This window comes from Rhinolophus sinicus, chromosome 5 (assembly GCF_057876585.1).
Source record: "Rhinolophus sinicus isolate RSI-liver-muscle chromosome 5, RSI-T2T, whole genome shotgun sequence".
NCBI classification, from domain to species: domain Eukaryota; kingdom Metazoa; phylum Chordata; class Mammalia; order Chiroptera; family Rhinolophidae; genus Rhinolophus; species Rhinolophus sinicus.
In genome coordinates this window covers 43,031,097-43,057,641 of record NC_142505.1, presented here as the reverse complement: position 1 = coordinate 43,057,641, position 26,545 = coordinate 43,031,097, and the positions used below count along the sequence as shown (strand labels likewise).

Sequence of the window (26,545 nt, the reverse complement as noted above, 5' to 3'; positions counted from 1 at the left end):
ATCACACCTGGCACAGCCCCCCACTGGCCTGCAGACCCCTGACAGGCTCCTGTCCTATCACCAGCCCCCTGGATCCCGCTTCCTGTGCCTCTTGCTGGTCTCCTCATGCAGGCTTTATAAAGCAGGCCTTCGTGAATCACAGCAAAGAAACCAAATTTACTCTGCCTGTCTCCAGATTTTCTCCACAGAGGCGGGTGGGGGTGGCAGAGCCTTCCTTGCCCATTCTTCCTGCTCATTCCACAATCACAAAGACGGGCTGAGCACCAGCTGCCCTGGCCTGCTGTACGGCCCGAGAACAGGCCTTCCCCAAAGGGCCAGCACTCAGCGCCTAGGAAACAGTCTGCCCAATGGCCATGGAGACACAAGGGCAAGAGGCAATCCTGAGGAACCTTCCTCTGGTCAGCATCCTGGCACCGCATCACTGCCTGGTCCAGGAACCTCCAGTGGGTGCCCACTGATCCAGCGCAGGATGTGGCCATGCAGAGGAGGGTTCAAACCTTGCTCTGCCACTTACTAGCTGTGCAACTCAGTTTCCTCATCTGTAAAATGGGACTTTCATCACCAACTGCCCAAAATTGTTGCCAGGACTGAATGAGATGACAATGCTTTTTTCCTATAGCAGCCAGACAGCGCGGCCCTGTGTGTGCGTTTCACCCCTGCATAAGACCCTCCAGTGTCAGGATCAAACCCAAACTCCATACAGTGCCTTACAAAGCCACACATCCTTGGCCTCTCACTACTCCTGCTTCGTCCACCTCTCTCCCCTTCATGCACTTCACTGCAGCTACAGTGGCCTCTGATCTCTGAATACACTTTGCTCGTTCCACCTCAGAGCCTTCGCACGTGCCGGCTCCTTGGTGGAATTGCCAGAGGGTGGCATGGCCAGGTACTTATGATTTCAAACTTTGCCTTTTAAGTGAGACCCTCCCTGACTACCCTACTCAAGCTGTCCCAGGCAGCCCCTTCGAATGATTCCCCTGTTAATTTTCTTTGTAGCACTCATCACTGCCTCAAATTATTTATTTTGTTTCTTAGCAGGACCTCCTCTGTCTTGCTCACCAGTACGATTGACTCTTGAACAACTCAGATTTGAACTGCACGCGTCCTCGTTATATGCGGATATGTTTTCAATAAATATGTACAGTACTGTAAATGTATTTTCTCTTCCTTATGATTTTCTTAATTTTTTTCTCTAGTTTACTTTATTGTAAGAATACAGTATATAATACATATAACATAAAAATGTGTGGATTAGTTAACTGTTTAAGTTATTGGTAAGGCTTCCAGTCAAAGCAGGCTATTAACTAAGTTATTGGGGAGTCAAAAGTTAAACTTGGATTTTTGACTGCATGGGGAGGGGTTGGTGCCCCAACCCATGTGTTGTTTAAGGGTCAACTGTAGATTCCCCACTTCCTCAAACAGTGCCTGACCCGTAGCGAAAGTTCATGAAATATTTGTTAAATGAACAAATAAATATGGAATGAGTGTGAAACACAGCGGGCATAAATTGCACGCTGGTCCCTTTTCCTCTACCTGTTCCCAGGACAGCTTTCCTCCCAAAGACTGCACACACATACACACATGACCAAAATAACCCCCCAGATGAAACGAAAGAACAAAAACCCCAACAAGAAAACCCTGTCCTAGGATGAGGATGCTAAGTGTCGCCCCCCTGAGGCTGCAGGAAGTCAGTCACTGGAAAGGACAGAGGGCAAGAAGCCATCACTTCTCAGCATGCAGCTGGTGGGCCACTGAGCCCCAGGAGTCACCTGCGCCCTGTCTCTGGTTCTATGGACTGTGGAAGGTGAAAAATGTGTTCTACAGGCAGAGACTGGTCTGGTCACTCACACCATGCATGTGTCTAGTGCCCTCCGCCCTCAGAGTAAATGCTCACTGAATAAATGAATGAGGGTGGGCGATTAGACAGCAGGAAGCATAAAGGATTGACCATCAGTGTCCCTGAAAGTTACCAGCTTGGGACATGGTGCCAGGCAATGCCCGGTGCCACCATCTCAGAGTGTCTCTAATGGTACTCACAGCCTGTCATGCCCCTGCTCAAGAACCTGCAATGGCTCCCACTGCCTCTGAGACAAAGTTTGGATTCCTTAACCTGGCTTTCAAGGCCTGGCTGCTTTCCTCTCTCACCGCATCACTCCCTCTATCCATCTCCACCCTCTACCCACCCATCTATCCATCTGCCTACCCATCCATCATTCCATGCCTCCATTCCCCTACCCACCTACCCTCCCATCCATCTATCCTTTCATCCAATATTTATTGAGTGCCTATCATGTTCTAGATAATGTGCTCGGTGCTGGGGTCAACCCAGCTCTTCAATTCTAGAACGAGATTATCTCACCAAATACTATCTGCAAATCCTGTCTGCTCCACCTTCTAAACATACTCCAAACTTCCACTGCAATAGCCTCCTCTTTGGGCTCCCTGCCTCTCACTGCCCCCACCCCCACTCCTCAGTCTCTTCTCCACACACAGCTAGACACACAGCAAATCTCTCTTCTGCTCAGAACCCAGAACGAGGAAAAGCTAACGTTCCCACAACAGCCCACAGGCCCTGCCTGATCAGCAACCCCACCCACTACCTTGGAACTCGTCTGCTGCTCTCTCCCGCACTCACTTCCCTCCATTCTGCTGAGCACGCGCCCACCTCAGGGCCTTTGCACTGGCTGCTCCTTCTGCCTGGAACTCCCTTCCCCAGACAACCACATGGCTCCCTCAGGTCTTTGCTCAAATGCTGCATTCCCAGGGACACCGTCCCTGACCCCTTATTTAAAACAGCCCCCCTAGTCTTCCTTCCTCTGTCTTATTTTTCTCTATATACCCACCTTTCTTTGACATGCCACCCTTGCATCGTTATCTATTGGCCATCTCCACTCCCTTGAATGAAAGCCACAGGGCAGTGAACTGGCCTGTTGTATTCAGTGTGATGTCCCTTTGCCTGGCGCATAGTAGGCCCTCACTGATGGCTGTGGAAAGAATGAATGCTTCCCACCCCCAACTGCCCTTCGGTTACGGATGCTTATTTTCATTTTATGAAGGACTTTCCCATTCCTTCTGGCAGTGGTTCCCAATGTGTCTTCATGATCATCCCTCTGACCTCGCATTAAACAGATTAACGGCTTCTCCCCCACCTGCTTCTCCTCTAACCATGTCCATCCCTTTCTCAATCACCCCAAGACCTCCATCAGCTGGGACTCACCGTGACCTCCCCCTCCCTGCCCCCCATCAGTCCCAAAGCCCGTCAGCTGTCCTGCCCCTAGCTCTTGAGAACCTGCCCTTGGTCCCTGGCTGCCTGTCCGGCCTCCTGGTGGGCCTCCAGCTTCGTCCTTCCAACCCATTGCCACAGGATCTTCCAAATGGTCAGTCTGGTCACATCACTCCCCAGCTCAAAGCTGTTTGGCTCACAGCCCTTGCCCTTGGCTTGGCCCGGCCACCTCTCCAGCTGAGTGTTCACCAGCCCTGCCTGGATCCTCTGAGCTGCTGGTGGTGGCTGGTCTCTACGGTATTCAAGCCCGTGCCCTTGCATGGAGCGGCCTTCCCACCTCCTACCTTCCTTCCAGCTGGTACCTCTTACTTAGCCTTCCACTCAGCTGGCTGCTGTGGAAGGCCCTCTCCAGGTTGTTCCCTAACAGCCCAGCCAAGGGCCTGCTGGGGCCTTCCCCTGGCCTGGTGCTCATGTTGGTTTGCAATTGCTGGTCTCCCTGCTAGACTGAGTGTTCTGGGATGTGGGGCTGCTGTCATGTTTAAACTGGGTGCTCTGGAGGTGGGCCTGCTGGCTGGGTGCCCTTGGGTAAGTCACTGTAGGTTGCAGAGTCTCAGTTTCCTCATCTGTAAAATGGGGATAATAAGTGCCAAGGGGATGTTGTATAAAGTAAGTCCCACAGAGCGCTTAGAACAGCATCTAAGTCCATGGCATTTTGCCATCTGTCAGCAGCATGTTGATGCAGAAAGCGGCGGTGGGAAGCAGCTCAGGGGTCTGGTGGCTGCCAGGGTCTCCTGGTGGGTGCTAGAGCTGCATGTGGTGGCGGCTGAGCCAGCAGGGCTGGCTTGGATTTTCTGTGCCTTTCTCCTGACTAAGAAGCCTCTGTTTGCTTCCGTTGATATTTAAAAATATGTGTTATTTGCTTTGGGGTGAGGGAAGTGTCTTTTCAGGTTCATGTTTTCTGCCCTTCTGTTATCTCTTCTGACCTTTGAGCCTATTTTCTGACTTTACCTTCTGCCCTTGTTTGCGCGTGGCTTTTTAAAGCTGACTTTTTATCTAAACTTTTAATTTGAGCTCAGACTCCCTGTGCCTCCTCTGGGTCTCAGGGCTACCTGGTTGGGCAGGGGGCAAGCACCTGTCCTGCTATGCCACGCCATCCAGGCCTGGGGGGGAAGGAAGGAAGCACCAGCCCTAGGTGCACAGTTGGTGGCAGCCTGTGTTGGGCACCGCATGTGTGCCCGTGCCTTAATGTGGGAATAGGGGCACAGAGAGGGCATAGCACAGCTGAGAAGGGCACAGCTGGCAGCTGCCAAGCTCACATCTGCACTAGCCTCTGTCGCCTCTCACTGAAAGCCTGTCGAGCTACCAGGACGGCCACACACAGCACACAAGAGGACAAAATAGTCACGGGTATGAATAAAATAACCCCACAGAAAAGAACCAGAACCCCTCCGAATTTATATCTGCCAGTAAGTGAAAGAAAAAGCAAGGGAAAGAAAGAGCACATTGCCAGATTTTGTTGAATTTAAGTTGCATCATAAGTCACACCACAATTTTTTGTACCACTAAGAAAGGAAAAGCATTTCTGATAAAACTATGATGTGCCACCAGCTCCCACATATATGCCGATCTCGGGGATGTACATGTGGAAAAAAACATACATTCCAGAAATGACAAAACAGGATATGAACAGTGGTTACAGCAGGTAAACGTAGGATGTGGGCAGAAGAAAATTAGTCATCTTACTATAGACCATTCTGTATCATTCCATTTGTTTCAACAAGCTCGTGTTGTTATTTTTGTAATTAAAGGACAAAAATTTGCCGTTTAAACAAGGAAAATAGGGTTTGCCAAATGGTTGCTTTTCTGGCCACCTCATGGGTTGCGGACACAGTAATTGGCAGCTCTGGGGTGCCCTGCTGGGGGAGAAGGCTGGGGACGTGTGGGGGACAGGTAAGCATCAGGTGCGCTCTTTTCAGAGCTAGGCCTGTGTGGGTCTAACCAGCAGAAATTTCCTTTTATTGAGGCCTGGTCCCCAAACCCATTATTAAGGTGTCTACAAGCTCGAAAGTACACAGTGGAGCTATAAACAATGTGACAAAACCCAATTTCCCAGAGAATAGACTGGGAAGCTCCTCTCCCCACACCTTCTGCTTTCTTCGGCCTTGCCCATCCATCCTGCTACCTGGTAGGAGACAATTTACAGACCCGGTGGTCTCTTCACTGCCTTCTCCCCAGCTAGGCTGTAAATGCCAGGAGACTAGAAATTGCATTTGTCTAACTTACGGCTGCACCCATTGCCCAGTCTCTCCCCTTCTCTCCCTCCCCCTCCCCCCAAAGAGGGGCAGAGGAACGCTCACTAACAGCAGGTGGGTGAGTGTGGGTTTCCTGGGCCAACACCCACAATCACTTCTCCCCATCTTGCAGATAATAGGTCAGGAGTGATGCTGAGGGAGGATACTGCTTTCTCCTTCACAGCTACTTCTAAAGTCCCCTCCCCCACCCTAGGCTCTGGAATACAACAGTCAATGAGACAGATACACTCCTTGTCCTTAAGGAGCTGATTGTCTAGAGGGGAGACAGATAACAAACAAGGGAATAAATACTGAAAAGAATGTCAATTGTGATAAATACTATTAAAAATGAAAAACAAGTGCAGTGACAGAAGAAGCTCTTTTAAATAGATTAGGGATGGCCTCAGTGGGGAAGTACCACTTAGCTTGGTGAGAAGGAATCTATCATATAAGAAGAAGGAGAAAAAGCATTCCAGATGGGGAAATAGCATGTGCAAAGGTCCTGAGGTAGGAAAGAGGCAGACGAGTTTGAGGAATGGAAAGGAGACCAGGAAGCTAGAGAAGAGTGAGAGGTGGGATGAGAACCAAACCTCAGAAGGCTTATTGGCTGTGGAAAGGAGTCTGGGTTTTGTCCTGTGCATTGTGGGGAGGACTGTAGAGTTTTAAGCAGGGAGAACCAATCCGATTTACATTGTTAAAAGGATCATCTGGCCCCTGAGGGAGAACACATGATTGGGGGGGAGGGTGCAAGAGAGGACATGGAGAACCAATGAGGAAGTTCATCCTTTCATTTATTCATTGTGTTTATTCAAAAATGTTCTAGTGAAATCTCTGAAAAACACATAAATGAAAACAAACCAAGCTCATCAGCTGGGGCATGAAGGTCCTGGGTCTGCAGCCTGGGAACTCACATAAAGGGAGAGGCAGGAAGGCTTCCTGAAGAAGGAAGCATTTAAGGGGGGCTTTGAAGGATGGCTCAAGGGTGATCGGGGATGGGCACAGCTTGGGCAAAGCCTCAGAGGTGAGTAAAGGGTCAGTATGAATGGGAGTTGTACTCAAGCCCTACTGAATGACTAAATTCCTGACCGACTCAGTGAAGTAATTAACTGAGGAAGGAGAAGAGAAGTGGTGTGAAGGTGAGTCATGGAGGAAGATGCCAGAAGAGTAGATGGGGGCTGAACCACAGAGGCACTGAGGCTGAGGAGCCTGGGCCTTATCCGCTTGGCAGAGGGGAGCATTGAAGGCCTTAACCAGAGAGAGCGTGGCAGGCCAGATGACATTCTGAGAAGGGCCCCCTGGTGGCCATGGGGGCCATGGAGGAGGCTGGGGCAAGACCTAGGGAAAGAGGAAGAAGGGTGGGGCCTGGCTCCCCCTCCCACTCTGATCCCATGATTAATAAGAATAAATAGCTGATGCTTCACTGAGCTTCCTGTGTGTCAGGCACTGTGCTAAGATCTTTACGCGTATTCAATTATTTAATTCGCACAAGAACCCTATGAAGTTCGTACTATTATTCACGCCCTTTTTGCAGGTGAGAAGACTGAGGCACAGAGAGGTTAAGTCACTTGTTCAAGGTCGCACAGCTAGGAAGTGTTGGGCTGGGAAAGAAGCCCAGGCTCTCAGGCTCTAGGGCTTGCTCTTAACCTGTGCAACCTCCTCCATCTCTGATCCATCTTTGCCCTGTGCTGTCTCCTCCATCTACGATCCCACAGTTCTGCATCCTGAAATTTTGTCTCCCTGGCAGAGAAAACCCTCTCTGAACATTAGGTCCCTGGCTGCCTTCTGAGACCTCAAGAATATGACTCAAAGTACATGAACTGACCAGCTCCCACTCACGCTGCTATTGCTAATCCGTGGGACCAGCAGCAAGTCCCTGGATCTCTCTGAGGGACCCGTGTCCCGTTTTTAAAGTGAGGATAGATGCCTTCTTCACAGGACAGACACGAGGGGTGCATATGGCTAGCCACGGTGGTAAGTACAGTGGCGACCAGGCATCAGGCAGGGGCTGCACACAGCCTTTCACTCGCATCCTGCCTATTGTCCACGTGGCCACAGTCATTTTCCCCACTACACAGAGGTGGAGAGACTGAGGCTCAGAAAGGAACAAGCAGTCGCCCACAGGGATACAGCATGTCCCTGGCAAAGCTGGGGTCTGAGCTATCGTTCATTCGATAGTTACTGCCTGGTAGGTACTTAGGAAACGTAAGTCCTCTCTTCCCAAAAGGAGGACCCAGTGTACCTACAACTTGATGAGGGTTATCTGGGGTCTTTTGGGGATGGAGGATGAAGAGCAAGAACACGGTTGATTCCTGAGTCCAGGCCTGTCGTTGCCGAGGGGTCGGCCTCAAGGGTATCCTGAACTTGCCCCTGCGCCCCTGTGGGCAGTTGTGTTGGGGACACAGGCTGGGTCTGAGTGTCTCTGTTCCTGGCTTGAGGTCTGGCCCTTTCTCCTGGAGGGCTGGGGAGGTACATGAGCACTGGGGGGGGGGGGGGGGGCAGCCAATACCATGGGCAGAGTCCTGGGCTTCTGGACTGTCCCTTGTCAATCTTGGGCAGCTCTGCTCTGGGCCTCAGTCTCTTCTTGGAGACCAGTCTCCTCCGCTGTCAATGGGGCCCATCCTGGTTGGGAGGGGGTAAAGGAGCGGTGTGCATGAAGAGCCTAGCATGGAAAGCACTTGGTTAATAACAGCTGTTATGACCATTCCAGCGTAGCTTGGAGGCTGTAGGGAGGCTCAGGGAAGATTGCAGTATGAAGGCTTGTTGGCCCTTTCCAACCCTAGCATGTGCATTCATGTGTAGCTGCTGCAGTCCCATTTTACAGGTTTGACTCGAGTGCAGAGAGATTCCCTACAGGAGCTTTTGGAGGTCCCAGAGCAAGGGAAGCCGTTGGAATTCCCTTCCCCCAAGGCCACAGGGGCAGACTCAATCTCTGGGAGGGCAGAGGAACACCCCGAAACGGCCCTGGCCCCCAATGCCCAGGCACATTTAATTCTATTACCACTGCCTGAGCATAGAGGTGGCCACGGATTCCTTTCTACACTGGCTCCATTTTATAGGTGAGGAGAGAGGCCCTGTGGGATCCAAAGACTGGTTGGTGAGGCCAAGTCTCGGGTGTGGAAGTTACTCATGGTCCAACCCCCAGCTGGGTACCTGCTCTCAGCTGCCGTCTTCCCCTGGGGCTGCCTCAGCTCCCCAGCAAGAGCTGCTTCTGGAGCTGATTCATCTCTGGGTCGGCGAGGAGCCCGGCACACACCAAAACGCTCAGACAATATTGGTTTTATTGATTTATATTCTCTCCCATCTCCAAGATCCTCCAAGTTTGGAAACTCAAAATTGGCTGGGGGTGGGATGGAGAAGGGCTTCATTTTAATCTGAAGTGAGTCATATAAGTTGATAAATTTAGAAGTGGCCTAAAGAGCTCTTAAGCTCCTGCCTTCAGATAGTTGCTAGGAAAAGACTGGTTCCAGCAACCTTCGCACAGAACACACACATGACAGTGTGGACGTGCCCTGCCCTACCTGGCCCCCCTCGCCAGCCTGCAGGATCCGCACCCCAGCTGCTGGGCTATCTACCTCCCGTCTGCCTCCTTCTCTGCAGAACCGCCCTGGAAAGAACAGGATCTGCCGCTGGGTCAGGCTGGCCTCTACGACCCCCACCTAAGATCCACACGAATGTGCACACACTCACAGCCACGAGCGCCTCCCCTCCAACCCTGTCCCTTCCCTGTGACCTTGACTATCAGTAATGCCTTGGCAATTCTGAATCTTAGACATTTAAAGTCCCAAGAGGCCCATTTGGCTCCCAAGTCCTTGTTTCAAACATGGGAAACAGGTGCCCACAGAGGGAATGGGTCCAAGGTCACTTGGCGTGCTTGTCAAGGCCGGGCTGCACCCAGGTCTCTGCTCCCAAGCTCCTGCCCCCATCTATTTTGTGGCTCTGGCCTGGCCTGGTGGCTGGACCAGCTGGCCAGCCAGGGCTTTTATCGCTACAGGAGGGAGTCTTGCTGTGTCAACTCGTAGCAGCCACCGAGATGGCACTTAGAGGCCAGGAAGTGTTGGCTGCTAGGCTTACAGGGTGGATTGCAGGCTCTGCTGATCTTGGGCACAGCCCAGCACAGCCCCTTGCCTTGTACTGAGCAGAGACATGAAGGAAGAAGGAAACCACTTCTGATGAGCGCCCTGCCCCAGTGGGTGCTGCATGTGCTGCAGCTTCTAGAAACCATCTCTCCCTGGCAAGAACCCCCTTCTCCACAAGAATCAGAGTCGTGGACCAGCATGGGCAAGGAGGCAACATCAGGCTGATGCCTGGACCCTGGGGTCTGGCTCTAGCGCTGGGAGAGCCAGCTGTGCAACCTTGGGCAACCCAACACGCATACTGGGCCTCAGCTGTGCTATCTGTAAAATGAGTGTGCTCTGCATTGTTACTACTTTATTGAGACCAGTGTCTATTTTAGTTGCCATTTATTGAACTAGAAGAGACTCATTAGAAATTCATCAAATAATAAATTGCCTACACTCTTGCCAAGCACTGCCATAAGCACTTTAATTTTATTTAATTCCCATGGCAATGCTATGAATTGGGTACTTTTGTTATCCCTATTTTACAGATGGTGGGACTAAGGCACAGAGAAGTAAGAAACTTGCACGAGGTCACACAGCAACCAAGTGGTGGAGCAGGAATTGGAATCCCAGAGTCTGTGCTTTAAACTACTCCTTGTACTAGCGTCTTTGTTTGTTTTGAGCTGCCGTTTATTAAGTACCTACTGCAAATGGGACTCTGCTGGGCATGTGATTCACACATAAACTTGCAGGCTTCTCACAACAGCTCTAGGAGGTGGGTATTTTCATGCCTAGCTTTTCAGAAGAGGACACAAATGCTTGTGTGAGGTGCACAGAAATACCCAAGGTCCCAGTATAACTGAACCGGGGAGACAGCTGGGAGACTGGCTTGTTCCCACCAGCCTGGTGGCTCTGTTTGAAATCCTTTATATCTTAGTCACCATATTGCACGGAATCTCAGAGGCAACCGTTGTAAGATGGATCACTACTACCATTTATAGTTAAGGCAAAGGCATGGCTAGCTCTACTGTGACATGCCACCAGTTTAACAGGCACCTCTGTTTCAGAGACATCAAAACATCATCTGGAAATCCACACAATGCAGCTTCAATCCCAACAGCCTCCAGGGCAGGCACTACTGTTGTCCCCATCTAGCCGCTGAGGGAACCGAGGCTCAGAGATGAAGGCCGCACAGCTAGGCAGCGCCCAGGCCTCAGGTTTGACCCTGGGCAGACGGGGCCCAGACCGGGTCCTGAACCACCTGCTACATCACTGCTATGTCAGGCCACATGGTCCTGCTCCCTGCCCACGGGACAGATGAGAACCCTGGGAAGATCAGCAGGAGCCCAGCACCCCTTGCTCCAGATGAGCCTGCGGCAGCCTGGGGAACACCCCCAAATGGTTTCCCAAAGATCCCCCACCTCTCCACAGCTTTGCCAATCAACTGAAAGCTCAGCTCCTCATGTCACCCCTGAGGCAGCCCAGAGAGGGAGGGGTTGGAGGGAGCCAGGCTGGAAGCGCTTCTCTGGACGATGCTCCCCATGGTCCCTGTGAAGGGACCCCTCTGGCGGCCAGACATGGCGCAGTGGAGCAGCCAAAGCCCACATGGAGAACACCACTTTATGGAAAACTGCTCCTGGGTGGCATGGGAACCCTAGAGAGATCTGCTTCCTTCCCTCAAAGCTATGTGGTGTTTCGACCCAAAACGGACCCATCCATTGACAGGTTCCAAACCCCTGTTCCATCACAGCATGACTATTCAGGGTCTTTGCAAAAATCAAATCCAGCCTCCTTGGACCAGGATTGCCTGTTCTTAGGACATAGTTAAGGAAGCCCTCTGGGGGCCTTTTCCCAGAAGCAGGACAGAAGCTCGATGTATTTCGAATGTCTGGTATGACCAGGGCTGCATTTGTGACAGGTTTCTATCCATCACATCACTGTCTTGTGAGGCAGGTTTCCTCAACACTACTTTACATGTCAGGATGCCAAGCTCAGAGAGGCAAAGCTCCTGGCTTAAGGTCACACAGCAGTAAACACTGGCACTAAAATTCGATTAAATTTCTGACGGCACGAGAGGAGATCACTTTAATATTGATCTCTGGACAAGCCCTGAGCCAAGTGCCTCCTCTGCATTACTTCACGAAATCCTCACACAACAAATAATAACATAATAATAATAATACTGTTATTACCCCAATTTTACAAATGAGGAAACATCCTCTGAACCTTTAACTGGACCATAACACCAGGCTAGGCACTTTACCTGAATCCCGTTTGCCTCTCACAACAACTGGGAAGGTGGGGACTAATGTTACCCCCATTTTATGGAGAAGTAAACTGAAGTTAAGTCACTAACTCAACCACAGGCAGCTGTTTAATGGTAGAGTCACCCATTAGGATATAGATTGGAGTAAGCAATTACCTTCCCACACATGAAATGAAAAAAAATGTTTGCAAAGTACTTGAGGATACATTTTCGCTCTTAGTAAGGAGGATTATGATTAGCATTCTAGAACCTGGCAATTATTCCACAAATTCGGTGTTATTGTCCCCATTTTCCAGATGAGGACACTGAGGTTCACAGAGAATAAGTGACAGATTTAAAGGACTGTGGATTCTCAGCCTGCTGCTGTGCAGGTCTCCCGGGGCCAGGAAGGTCCCCTAACACCTCCCAATGCCCTTGCCCATTTCTAGCTCTTCTCTCTAGGGCAACACAGGGCTGGCTGGAGCTCCTGCTCCATGGGTTCCTGGCTATGGGCCGCTCCCAGCCAGCACCAAACAGGTGTAAAGCAGAAAGAGCACCAGAAGCCGGGGTTCAAACCCTGGCTCTGCCCGTCACTTGCGGTGTTACTTGGGCATCTTCTTAGCCTCTCTAGGCCTTGGTTTCTTTATCTGTAAAATGGGTAATAGTGCGGAAGACACGAGACACTGTGCAAAGGACTTACTAGCATTAAATACTCAATAAATATTACTGACTGTAGTGGGTTGAATAGCATCTCCCCCAAAATTCGTGTCCACCTGGAACCTCAGAATGTGCCCTTATTTGGAAATAGGGTCTTTGCAGATGTATTTAAAGATCTCGAGATGAAATCATCCTGGATTTAGGATGGGCCCGACAGTCAACGGCTGGCGTCCTCATAAAAAAAGGAGAGGACACAGAGACACACAGAGAAGAAGGTGAGGTGAAGATGGAAGCACAGGTTGGAGTGATGCAGCGACAAGCCAAGAAACGCCTACCAGAAGCTGGGAGAGGCAGGGGACGGACTCTCCTTCAGAGCTTCCAGGAAGAATCAGTCCTGCCAACACCTTGATTTCAGACTTCCAGCCTCCAGAACTGTGAGCGAATCAACTTCTGTTGTTTTAAGCCACCCAGTTTGTGGTAATTTGCTATGACAACCACAGGAAACAAAGTGGCTCTAACTGCTGTTGCAGACTTGCAGTGTCTCAGACCCTTCACCCTAAGGGCCAGCTGGCAGGAGAATCTGCCCTCACTGCAGACACGAGGAGGGCAGGCTCACTGTCCCCTCTTTCAAGGGGAATTCATGAGACCAGGAGGCTAATATGACTTGCCCAAGGTCACCCACTAGTGGCTGAGCTGGGCCCAGGACCAGCTCTCCGGAGCCTCAGACCAAGGCCTTCTCCCCATACGTGGGGACCTCTGCAGCATCGGGGACACCAGCCCTGGCCCCCACCCCCAATCCCATTAGGCTCAGCCATCTTGTCCTTCCCTCTGATCCTTCAGAGGCTTCCTGGACTGTGTATGATGCTTCTAAGGCCTTAACACTGCCTCCCTCCATTGCAAGGCTCCCAATCGGAGACCACAGCGAAGCCCTCAGCATACAGCCTGGCATCCCCTAGGTTCTCAGGAGTTGTTGCTGAAAGTGTCACCCCATTGTTTATTGTTGTCAGCCTAGAGAGTGCGCAGCCTGGGTGGCATACTTCCACTGTACAGATCAAAAACCAAGGCTTGAAGAAGAGAAGCGACTGATCAAGGGCACCCTTAAGTGGCAGAGGTAGGTATTGAACTCCTACCTTTGGATTCTCAGTCCCGACAACTCCACTCACTGAGCCATAAATATGGGCCACACCCTGAGCTCAGTACTTTATGTCCATTACTTCTCCCACTTGCCCCTCACAATAGCCTGAAAGGTGCATACTATTATTACCCACTTTACAGCCAGGTAAACTGAGGCTCCACCCTGCCGCTGTGACCGCCAGGCCCTTGCCATCTTCTCCATCTACTGCCAGCTCTTATAGACATCCGATTGACTATGTCCAGAGGGACATTCTCTATGTTTTCTTGTTTGAGGTTCCCAACGGGAGGGAGAAATGAATTATTGCAGGTTTACTGTTCTGGCCTTGGAGAGAGCAGGATGGGCTGGGGTGCCCAGATTCCAGGCAGGACACACAGCCCCACCTCCCACAATGCACGGTGCCCGAGGTGGGGCTGGGGGAGGGGGCCTGCCCACCCTCCCACAATGTGAGTACGCATGTAACATCTGGCGCCTATATCCCAGACAGCTCTGCTGCAGCCATAGGGGCTAAGGACCCTGCAGCTCAGGGTGCCCTAGCGCCCTCCACCGTGACCCTGTACCTATGTGCCAGCTGCTTCACACGCATTATTTAAACTCTTCCAACAGCCCTGCTTTAAATCTGTCCTCTTTTTAAGGAAGGTAAGATTAAGGTTTACAGAAGAGGAGCCATTCCCCCAGTCATCTGGCTGGGAGAGGCTTCACCGGGACTCGAAACCAAGCCCAGTGAGTCTCTGTGGAGCACCCCTCCCAGCCACGCTGCTGAGAAGATAGCCTTGTTTTGGATTTGAAGTTTGGCCTGCTTCCAGAAGGGCTATGCAGGGTGAAGCCAGGCCTAGGGGTAGGACAGGGGTAGGACATGGGACTGGAGGGCTGAGGGCCTGAGTTTCAGTCTCACTTTGCTACCAGGTGACCTCAGTTACCCCAGGTGTGCCAGGAGTGGGTGAAGAGCAGGATGCCCAGGTGACTTCCAGCTCTGAGAGCTTATGAGCTTCCCCCAAGCCCACTCTAAATCACCTTGGCTCCCTGGGGGACAGAGCTATGGAGATTCAAACCCTGGGGTACCTGTAGCAATGCATCCCCCAAGACCTGAATTGGGGGGAGCAGAAATCTGTCCCCCACCAGGTGATTCTTTAGGTCTATCAACGCTTGAGACCCAGCAGCCTGGAGATTTCCCTTCCTTGCTTCCCCTCATGACCTTGGCCAAGATGCTCCCCGGTTCTGGCCCCAGACCCTGGCACCAATCATACTTCTGTGAACAGCCCTCTATAGTGCCCAAGGCTGAGAGAGGGCAGGATATGCGTGCCTTGGTCACAGATGAAAAGACTGAGGTGCAGAGAGACAAAGTGACTTGCCCAAGGTCACACAGCTGGGCAGGAGGAGAAGTTGGGCCTGGTGTGCTCATCCTTTTAATTTGGAGTCAAGCATCTGAGGAAAACCAGGGGCCTACACAGGCTCCTGCTGCCTCTTCCCTGGGACCTGAAAGAGGTTGGCGAGACACTCCACTCTCCAGAGAGCACAGTGTGACCTTAGGCAAGTCCATTCCCTTGGCTGGGCCTCAGTTTCCTCTTATCAATGGGCCTAAGTCAGGTAACCTCAGAGTGTACACATCTGCTTTGGCTTTCTAGGTGTCACCAATTACACGAGGTAAAAGGATGGCAGAGCTGTCTGGCTGCCTACAACAGGGCCACACGTGCCTAGGGAAGGCTCTGCTTTTATTCACAGGAGACCCTCTGGACCCTTTCTTAGATCCTTGCTAAAAAATCCAAGGTTCTTGGCTTGTTGGTTCCCAAGATGTTGGCACCTCCAATTGGAACTGGACTCACATGGGGGGAGGGTCTCAGAGGGCAGGCAGGGAGCCCGATGGCCTGGCTTCCACCCCATCTCTACCACGGTCCAGCTGTGTGACCTTGGGTAAGTGTCTTCATTTCTCTGAGCAGCTTCCTCATCTGTGGCGTGGGAATAACAAGGCTAAGCGAGGCCCCGCTTTAACTATGAGCACAGAGCATTTTTCTCAGGGAACGCTTGCTGAGTTATTATTTACCCAAGACCCCCAACCCATACTTGTGCTGCGTGTGGAGACAGGGAGAGGAGGCAGTGGGAGAACAGAGGGAAGGGCCCAACATCTCAGTCTCCAGAGTGTAAGCCACAGGCTTGTTCTGCCCTTCTGTCTAGAGAGGACTCTGGGGGATGCTGGAGGCATCTGGGGCTCCAGCTCTCAGTGATCCCACACCAGAGTGTCAGTTTCCTGGTGCCAGAGAAGAGGGTCTGGGGTGTCCTGGTGGTCTGGGCCACAGGCAGCAGTGGCACCCGCCCCCCACTCTGTCTCCTTTCCCACACTGGGTAGCCTTCCCTGCAGAACATCAGTCACTCAAGATGGCCTTGCTGAACTCAATCACAGCTCCCTAGGAATGTGGGCTGGCCTTCCCCTCAGTCCAGTGTGGGGCTGTGGCAGCTATTCAGGGGCCAGTGTCCCTCTATCCTCATGGGCAGTCCCCTGAGGGGCCAGCCTCTCCCCCGTGCCCAGAGGTACGTTCAGTCCCAGGAGGACGCCTGGAGGCTGAGGGGCAGGGGTGTGCACGCAGCATCTGCAGAGGTACTGCATCTGTGTGCCCGCCTGTCTTTGTGTGCAACCTACATTCACCTGTGGGCGCATTCCAGCATGCCATGTGCCTGCCAATGCACGGATGGGTATGCAGCTGGTATCTGGGACCCCACATGTGTGTGCCTGTCACTTTCACATGGGGGCCAGCCCTCACATGGGCACACGCCACATTAGTGGCTATTGCAGCACACAATGTGCAGGCCGACGCGCCCATGTGCAGCCCACTGCATTCCTATGTTAGTGCTACATGCCTGTGTGGGCACGCTGCATTCACAGGTGTGTGTGTGCATGCTGGGTTTCGCAGGTGAGCAGGTGGTATTCAGGCATGTGAGCTGGATTCCCATGTGCTGGGGTGTATCTGTGGGCGTGGGTTCTCTGTATGTGTGTATATGACTGGAACATGTGATGTGCTACAATGTACACTATATTTGTACATGTGCATCTGTGCACATCTGTGGATGTGTATAGGCCCCGATGAGAATGGGACTGGGCATATGAAGGTGGCTAAATAATATGGGCCATGAGCATCTTTCCTGGACGCCCCCTGCAGGGTTCCCCCAGAGCCGCAGCCCCATCCCTGCCACTGCCCCTTCAAGGAAGTTAACAGGCCCCTGCAGTTTGTACTTCAAGCCCCCTCCTACTGCACACGTCAAAAGAGAATTTCTCCGGATGGCGTCTGCCACTCCTGGAAATGCCCTAAACGTCAGCTCTGCTTCCTCCTGTGATTTAGAGAGCAATGCAGATGAGTGGAGCCCCTTCTGCACCGGGCCAGGGGCGTGCAGCATCACACCAAGACCCTCTGCTGGCCAAGCTCGCCTGCTCACTTACCCTTCTGAAGGTCGAGCCAGGCTGGGCCTCTGCGTGGGGGCCCCGAGACCCCTGGGTCCCTGGCCTGACTGGAGCAGGCCAGTTGAAGAGACCCCTCCCCACACAACTCGGGTGAGCAGAGGACAGCAGTGGTGTGCAATGGCCACTTGGCTAGCAAGGGATGGCTGCCCACAGCAGCCCACCCTTGGGGAGTCCAGAGGCCCCCTGCTGGCTTTTCCCAATTCTGACCCTGCGGGGAGGAGCCCCAGGTGCCTGAGTGCCCAGCCAGAGGCCACCCAAGCTGGCACAGGAACTGGGTTTCCCAGCAGAAAGTGCCAACTCCACCACCCAGCATGACTGCTGCAAAATGGCCTAGCCATCCCACTCCTGCCCCCCTCCTGGCCATCTCGGGAACCTTGTTCCTGGCACCACATGCCCTGGCTGGCTGGTCTGACCTGGTGGGTCAGCAGCCCACCCCACCAAGGGGAACCTCCGTGGGGGGTCTCCCGCTGCCTCTTTCCTGGGACCCTGGCTGGGACAGGCAGGGGGCACCCTTTGGTCCTCTGCATTTCCCAGGTCCAGCGGCTTAGAGGGAAGAGAACGTTGCCCCCCACCCCCTCCCTGCCACCGGCTTGCTGGCCCTTGCGTAACATCCATTGGGGGTATTTGCTGTCCAGAGGCTGCCGGAATCTACCTGAGACCCCAGGCATCCGCCCGTCCGAGGCCCCCCTGCCCGTGTCCCCAGCACCCCAGCCCCCCCTCCCCCCGCAACACACAGACCCTCACACTAGTGTCTCCCTCAGCGGCAGCTCCCAATGCAGCCTCAGCTGCTTGCAGATAAACAAGCCCAGCTAGCACCCCCCTCCACGCTGCCACCGCCGCCACCATCAGCACTGAGGAAAAGCAAATGAAATGAAACAAAATAAAATGGGTGAAGGAGAAAGGGGAGAGCCGAGTGGGGCGCTTTTTATTTTTTATTTTCTCATGCTGGGGGATGCCGGTACTTACTTGGCTACGAAAATCCCCACAAATCCGGCACGGTTTCCAGGCGGGCAGCCCCGGAATCGCGGTGCGGCAGCTGGAGCCGCGGCTGAGCCCAGCCAGCGTGCCCGGTCCCTCTGCAGACTGTACCATCCTGCCCGAGCAGGTGGGGGGGCGGGGGGCGGAGGCGCGGCACCGGCTTCTAGGAGTGCATCGCGCCGGCAAAATGCGATCTCGGGGGAGGCAGAGGCCGCCCCTGCCGCTGCGCCGCCCGAGGCTGGGGGAGGGGCGGAAGGGCCGGGGAGGGCCGCGGGGATGGCTGGTTCTGCTAGGGGGACTGGGGAGGAGAGTCGGGGCCGGGGGTTCGTGGACCGAACCACCACGGTGTTGTTTGCGGTTTTAATTCCTCCCGTGGGATCAGGAGGAACTAAAACTGGCAGAGTCCCAGGAATCTGTCCGCTCCCTCGAAGTAGGAGGGAATGTCAAGGGCATGGTGAGGGTGAGCTTGGGGCTGAGGGGGAGGGGAGGGGTCCCTCCAGGGACGGACTGGGTGGGGTAGTGATAGCAGAAAGCGGAGAATTTTGATCAAATGACCCTAAGTCCTCCACTACTTTTTGGGGAGACGCCTGTGGCGGCGCAGGGCGTCTGACCCCACCCTCTTTTGGGTCAGGACACTTCCATACCTGGAGGGCAAATGTCACAGGGGGGAGGAGTGGACTTAACACAGACTAAACACATCTGTGGTTGCAGGACCAGCAGAGCAAAGCCTGCAGTGAGCTCCGTGCTGCCACCTAAATGCTACCCCTGCAACCCAGCCACCTGCCTGTGTGTACCCCCACCTGCTTTTGCAGCCCTGGCAAAAGAGCCCCTCAAGGGGTGATTTCTCTGCTGACAGGTGCCCACTAGCAGGGTATCTGCAAATGTCTTGGGCATCCACATAATCTTCAGGGACATCTGAGACAAGTTGGGAAGCTGACCATATTGGGGGACTGACACTGTCCAGAGGACCCCAGGGAACCCCAACGAGGAGTCTGCAGGAATGGACTCCTCCCAGCCAGCTGCCCACTTTCTGCCTCATCTCACAGACCTGCTGCTGCTTTAAATCCCGACTGGTGGGAGCACAGCCCTAGGAGCCAGGTTAGGAGGGTCCAGTGGGCGAAGGGGCTTCTCTTAGATTCTGAAGCCTCCCTCTCCATTGCCATGCCCCCTCCAGGAGGGGGTGCCCTGCTGGGGAGGAGGGAACTGAAGGTGGAAGGACCTTCAGGACCAGTGTCTCAGGGCACCTGTCAGTGTGGAGGAGGTGCATGGGGGGCAGGGCTGGGAGTTGCCCCAGGAGGCAGCTCCAGATGGCAGCTGCCTCCTTCCCCTGCCCCCACCCCCTGCCCACTTCTGAGCTTCCCGCCAGAGTGTCCCGAGCTACCGCCCCATCCCTGGGCTGGCACAGAATATCAATTTGTCTCGTTAAGCTGAAAGTCTGCACTGCACCAAAATCAGAACCTGGCGGGGCAGAGGGGCCGCAGGAAGCAGAGAACTGGGAGCGCCAGCAGCAGGCCCCCCGCCAGCAGGACCAGGCTGATACCCCCTAACTCTTCACACACACCCCCAGCCCCACCAAAGGGTCCCATTCCACCCCCGGGCCATGCAAGTGGCCTCAGTGCAGGGAGGATGCTGAGAAACAGGATGCTGAGCAGTGGGATGGCCCTGGGCTCCACTAGGGCAGGCAAATCTGGGGTGACAACAGAGCAGCCCAGAACACCTCTCCGGCTCTTGCCCCCCCCACCAACAGCCGGGGACAGGGAGCTCCCACATAGGCCACCTTCTTGGGGGTGCAGATGGGGGGACTCCGCTGGGCCCCCTCCAGGCAGACTTCTAAGCCCAGCCTCCAGGGGTGGGCCAGGCCAAGAGTCCCCTTTTTCTCCAGGATCTAGAGGCAGCTTCTGCCCCCACACATGGGCCAAGTAAAAGTGTTCTGGGATGGCTGGGATGAGGGTGCGCAAAGAAGGGCAGAGAGTGAAAGGCCCATTGCAGCTCACATGTGGTCTAAGCAAACGAGTCGGTGCCAGGAATCCCACCATTATTACTGCGACATCACTGGGGGCCAACCACTTTCCCTGATTATAAAACAAATAGCCCCACAAGGGGCTGGTTAGGAGCCACCATTTCAACAATCATAATCGCTCCCATGTCCAGCATACTTTACAGTTCGCAAAGGCCACCTGCAAAACAGTACATCACTTGATCCTCACAACTACCGCTGGAGCGGCTACTGGGAGCACCCAAGGTACAGCTGCGGAAGCTGTGTGTGGCTCAGAGGCGTGTGGTGGCCAGGACGAGGTCCCTTGGGCAGGAAGGGGTAAGCCAAACTCCTGGCCCAAGGCTGAGAGCCAAGCCCAGGGCTCCCCCTGCGTGTGAAGGTCGGCATGGCCTGGGCAGGCTGGGAGCCCCCACACTCATCCACTTGCAAGTCCTGAGTCCTGCTTGCTCGCTAGCCCCTGTTTGGGGTAGGCCAGGCCTTCACCCACAGACACCAAACTCTCAGGAGCTCATGAATTTTGGTTCCCAGAATTGAAGCCTAGAACTGGCACCTGGCTAAGCTCCCATCTCCTTGACATTCCAGGCTTGTGTATTTCTGCATCCACACCCTCATTACGGGATACCCCCAACTTCTGAAGCAACCCAAAGGTTGAAGAGCATAGTTTGAAAATTTTTCTTTATGCTAGGCCCATGAACTCTTATACAACCTCCAAAGTCCAATTCAAATGACCCTTCCTCAGACAATCCTTCCTGATTCCACCAGCAGAATTAGTTCATGCCTCTGTCCTACCTCTGATCACACCGTATTGTGATGGTCTACACATCTGTATCCCTCACTGGGCTATGACCACATCAGCTCTAGAGTCCCAGCTCCTAGCTCCCAGTATGTGTAGATACTGTAGTAAAACCTTGAATGAGTCTTCTGCTGTGTGATTTTAATTCATCAAATGCCAGAACTACTGTAGAAGGACCTTCAAGGACACCTGTCTAACTCTCCCATTTTACAGTTGAGTAAACTGAGGCCTCAAGAGAAGGATGGCTTGCCCATGGTCATCCTTGAGGGTGGAATCTGGTCACAGACATTCATCCCCCTGCCCTGCCCTGCCCCCTGTATTTCCCCTTCCTACAGCAGACATACCTGGGGCATTTGGCCTGTCCTTCCAGGATATGATGGGAGCAGGGAGCCTGGACAGGCAGAGGTGTTGTGAAATCAGACAAACAATGGCACTATGTTGTAAATCCGGGAAGGTTGGACATGACAGGTCAGGGTCACCCGCAGGGAAGAGTGGCAGAGAGGTAGGAGGCTGGCCAGGAGGATTCTGTCTCCAGCATGATTTGGCTTATGGTGGACATGGAGCGAGGGTCAGGGTTGGGGGAAGGCATGAGAAATAGGTCAGGGTGGGGTGGGGAGAGTCAGTCCAGTCTGATTTTCAATGGAGTTTAGTGGTCAGACCACATTTTCTCCCTTGGGACAGGTGCTAGGACTGGGAAGTATGGGGAGTGGAGAGGGTCAGTCTGCCGAGGGATCGGGGTGGGCAGCTTGGAACAGTCTGATGGAGGCAATCTGAACAAAGTAGACAGAGGAGGTAGGTCCACACAGGTCTGAGGGAAGCAGAATTAGATGCACTCAGAGGCCAGCTGTTCCTCTCTGTGAGCTATGGTCTCTACATCACTTCCTGTGTTGAGGGAAAGCTGGAATGAAGGCTATACCTGCCCTCACCTTGCCTAGCTCAGGGTCTTCTGACACCTGGGCAAGGATCTGGGGGCACTCTGGGGTCAGCTGCTGTCACAAAGAGCTGCTGGCTAAACTCCTCAGGGGACGAGAATCTATTTTCAAAGGGTGCTCACATCCCTGCCTGGCCTGACTTCAAGTCAGCCTCGGAGAGACTGGGCTTCTTCCCATTTTACAGAAGAGAAAATTGAGTCCTGGAGACCTCACAGGACTTGCTTAGGCGTTATACAGAGCCAGCGAGGGCAAGAGGCAATATTCAAACCCAGATCTGTCCCATTAGAGCGCTAGATCCTTCCCTCTGTCCCTGCCTAAACTTACCCAAGTGTGACGCACGTGGTTCAGGCTCTCTTAGGTCCATGACTTCGAGGGGCCATGGAATGTACATATGGGGGACCAGATGGCCTGGCTTGTCCCAAGTCTCCCCTCCACCACCTGGGGGCCCATCCTTACTCCCACCAAAGTCCAAAACTCGCTCAGCCAACCTGATCTTGGGCTGGGACTTTGTGGCCAGACAGACCTGGGTCCTTCATTTACCAGCTATGTGACCGGCAAATGACTCAACTTCCCTGAACCCCAGTTTTCTCATCTGCACAATGGGGACAATGACACCTATTTGGCAGGGTTTCAAGCTAAAGGAGAAGGGCAACTGTTGTTAATAGAAGACACAGGGAGGGTGGGTATAAGATTCTCCAGAAGGCCTCTGAGAAACATTGGGGCGTAGGTCTCTTCTAGCCCCTCATCCCACTGGGGTAGGGTGGTTCTCATACACCTCCTGTGGGGGCTGGGCAGGGCTGGTCTCTAGGGTATGGGCAGCTCTGCTGACTCATGATCCCAGGACCCCAATTCCCAGCTCGTCTCCCTGGTCCTTGCTGCCTCGGTAGGGAGGGTGCAGGCCTGACTGCTGGCTAACCCCAGCCACCATTTACATCAACAGCCTATTGTGTGTCTCAAAGGGGTGAGCTTTGCAAAATCCTGGGTGGTAGGTCTTATTTTTATCCCCATTTTACAGGTGAGGAAACTGAGGCATAGAGAGATGAAATGATGGTTGCCCAAGGTCACAGAGTGAGTAGGAGAACTGGGGTTTGAAACCAGGACTGCGTGAGGCCCCACCCCTAGCCCAAGCACCCTATGGGAGGTAGGTGTCAGCTTGGGACAGGAGAACTATGCTGGACCTGAATTTCCCAGAGCTGTGGGCATGTCCTCTCAGCGACACAGGTCAGAAAACCTCATCCTGGAGGGCCTATCCCAGCCTTCCAGCTGGGTGGGACACGTGTGTGGTGATGGCTGACCTTGCTGCCCCTCTGTGAGGCCAGAGGCTGGCCAGGAACAGGTGCCAATTAGGGAGCTGGCACTTTCCTTCCTAGGAAGACACAGAGCCTGGGGAATCAAAAGCTACCCTGGGAGGACGCACTGGAGGAGACTGCCTTTTCCAGGCCTGGGAAACACATCTCATCCACATCACCCCTTTGGGCTAAGGCCACCTTGCTAACATGCACATGCGCGCATACACACACACACACACACACACACACACACACACACACACACACTGCCTACTCCCATCCATCAATCCATCCATGAATCGGACCTCCTCTCCTGCATCCTCCTCCTGTTTGCCCACTGCCTGCACCTTAGAAAGCTTTCTCAATTCCTCTAGACCCTTCTTTGGCTCCCCTGTGCCCTCAGCATAAAACCCAAACTCCTTACCATGGCTCATAAGGCCCAGACCCCTCCCAGTATTCTCTGTCTGCTTTCCCTACACCAAGCCTCCCTTGCTCCTCACATACACGCTTGCATTTCCATGTCTCTGTGTCTCTGCATGCACCATCCACTCTGCTAGGGATGCCTTCCCACCCCACTTCTCTGCCTTGAGAACTCCTGTTCATCCTTCAAGAATCAGAGCCAGCAACCCTTCCTCCATGAAGCCTTCCCTGATTTTCCCTCCATCATACTCCCACCCCCAAGAACAGATTCTTGCAATTAACCTTTTTATGTGCATCTGTCTTGTCCATCAGGCTGGGGGGCTCCCTGGGGATAGGGAATGGGTCTCCTTTGCCTGTTGTACTCCCAGTACTTGGCACTGAGCCTCAATCGATATTGACTGAACTGATGAGTGCTGGTTTGCTGAATGAAAAAGCAATTCCCTTGGTGGTTTTGAACTGGTATTTGCATCTCTCTGTGGCTCTGGAAATATTCTTTGCACTTGCTTAGACGTCCTGGCTTAAGAATTGTTATTTCCTGAGTCTGTCAATGAAATGGGGTTCCCACTGCCTGCCCACCTTGGGGAGTAGAAAGGAAGACCCCAACTTCACTCAGATACCCATATCCAGAGATGTCTCAACCGGGTCTAGGAGGCCTGAGCCCACAGTTGGACTCAAGGTGCATTGAATACCCAAAGGAGGAACCCGTCCCTAAATGCTCCCTCCCAGCTACCCATGGCCTGACATTTCACCATTAGTAATTCATTCCTTTGGATTATTCAATCAGCAAATATTTATTCAGCTCTCACTGAATGTGAGGTACTATGCTGCAGTCCCTTGTTAACACCTTGTTAATATTTGCATGTGTGTTTTCACTCCTGCTGGAAGGCTGACGCTCTAGAAGGACAAGAGGAGGAGGAAGAAGGAAACAGAGGAAATGGGGACAAGGAATCCAAAGTATCAGGAGAAGAGGGGAGGGGCCTGCCATTTGTTGAGTGCCTACTATGTGCCAGGAACTTAACACATGAGCTGTCATTTACTCCTCACCACTACCCTCAGGAGAATTTGGTGTTATCAGTCCTCAACTTAGAGATGAACAAGCCCGAGAGGGTGAATGGTTTGCCCAGGGGTGCACAGCTGTGTGGCACAGGACTGGACATTCAAACCACTGTCTACCCTGCAGTCTGCAATCTCTGGATGTCATCCCGCTGAGGACACTGTGGAGACCGAGCAGGGAAAGAGGGTTCCAAGACGATGGGAGCAGAGAGGGTGACAACTGAGAATGCTGCAAGCTGAGAGGCCCACTCACTGGCTGGCTGACTGGCTGGCTGGACACTGCTGGGACTATAACCAATAAGAAGTCAGGGAATGACATGTGGCCGTCCCAGCTGCCGGCACGTCATCAGGATGGGATGGAGGCCATAGGGCCAGCATCGGCTGTCTGTGCAGAGCACTGTCCTGTGTGCTAATGCACATTTCTACGTACACACTCTTAACCTGCGATGTGGAGAGGGTCATTCCCATTCTACTGATGAAGAAACTGAGGTCTGGAGAGTGGAGGTGACAAAGCCAGGATCACATAGCTGGAGGCAGAATTAGAACTCAGATCTTTCCCGGAAGGCTCGCAGAGGTGGAGTGGGATGTGGCCTCACGTTTCTAAGCAACCATGGCTCTCAGAGGAACAGAAGCCCTTGCCCTGTCACTCTAGCCCCCTCCTTCTGGGATGCAAAGGGGCTCACCTACTTCAATTGCACCCAAAGGGGGCAAAGGAGTGGGGCTGGGTGCCAAGAACTTAGGAGCTGGAGCCCAATGGACCAGCTGCAATCCCACTCCCCCAAGATGAGCTGTGTGACTCTGGGCAAGACCCTCAATCTCTCTGGCCTCAGACTCCTCATCTGTAAGATAGGCATGCTACCTGCTCCTCTGCCTGCTCATTTGTTCAACAAATACCCATTGACACCTACTACTTGCAAGGTTCCGTGCTATATGCTGAGAATACAGTGGTCTACTCTCAAGAGGTGTAGAGACAGATGTGAAATGAAATGAACACACAAACCCATGTGAATTTACACAGGGGTCCGAGAAGACGGGACAGAGACCATGAGCACAGTTGTCTCTGGTGGAAGTGGAAGGGGCGATCGCAGAGGTTTCCCCACTGGGGTGGTCACTGGGCTGAGTAGGAGCTACCTAGGTAAAAGGAGGGGGTGGTGTTCCTGGCAAAGGGAATGGCATATGCAAAGGCCCTGAGGCTGGAAAGAGCTTAATAATTTTCAAGGAAGTGAAAGAAGGCCCAGATGACTAGAGGCGAAGAGTGTGGGCAAGGGGCAGGAGAGGGGGTGGGGGCCTTGTGGGCTGCATTAACAGATTTCTGTCCTTATCCCAGGAATAAGTGGAACCTTAGAAGGGCTGTAAGGATGAAACAGGATGAGGAATGGATAGCCCTTGGTGAGGGGCTTGTTGCGTGACAGAATTCCACGCTGTCTCAGACAGCCACACCACGGCAACATGACACCTTCCACAGGCAACCAACCATGACTGGGGCAGATTCAGAACCGGGGGCACACCAGCCAGCAGGAAGGGGGTCCTGCTTGCATGGAGGCACGATTAGAAGGACAAGAACATCTAATAGACATTTATGGAGTCCGAAACGTGCTGGGAGCTGGGGGGAGCCACCGGACAGAAGGAGAAACTGAGGTCAGAAGTGATGAGTCCTCTAACCCATGGGGTCATGGGGGATTGAGGCGAGAGCTGTGGATTCAGGACTGTCAATCCAGTGCTCCCTCCAGGCCCCCAGACTGCCCTCAGTGGTAGCCCTGCCTGAGAGCTGCTGGGCAGAAGAGACCGTGCACACAGAGGTGGCATTGAGTGAATAATTACTACGTGCCAGGGAATGTTTCTTCTCAGAACTTTTCATGTCTTGGCTCCTTTAATTCCTACCCTGAAGGTAGTCAGATTATCACCTCCGTTTTACAGAAGATGAAGTTGAGGCACAGAGAGGTCACGTACGTTGGCCAAGGTTGCCTAGCTGGTAAGTGGCTCAGACACCTTCTTCACTACCCTGCTACAGGTCTGGGAGCGCTTGG

The 26,545-nt window shown here is 53.2% G+C and overlaps 1 protein-coding gene across 14 annotated transcripts in view; it reads right to left on the bottom strand.

Annotated features, from left to right (window-relative positions):
* Positions 1 to 26,545, bottom strand: part of ATP2B2 (ATPase plasma membrane Ca2+ transporting 2) — a 360,315-nt gene that overhangs the window by 149,973 nt on the left and 183,797 nt on the right. Inside the window, exon 1 of one of the 14 annotated variants that reach the window (XM_019732637.3) lies at positions 18,024 to 18,238. The exons of the other annotated variants lie outside the window; for them this stretch is intronic. The gene's annotated coding sequence lies outside the window, so the exon portion shown is untranslated. Of the gene's footprint in view, positions 1 to 18,023; positions 18,239 to 26,545 lie in introns of those variants that run through there. 14 annotated transcript variants of the gene reach the window in all.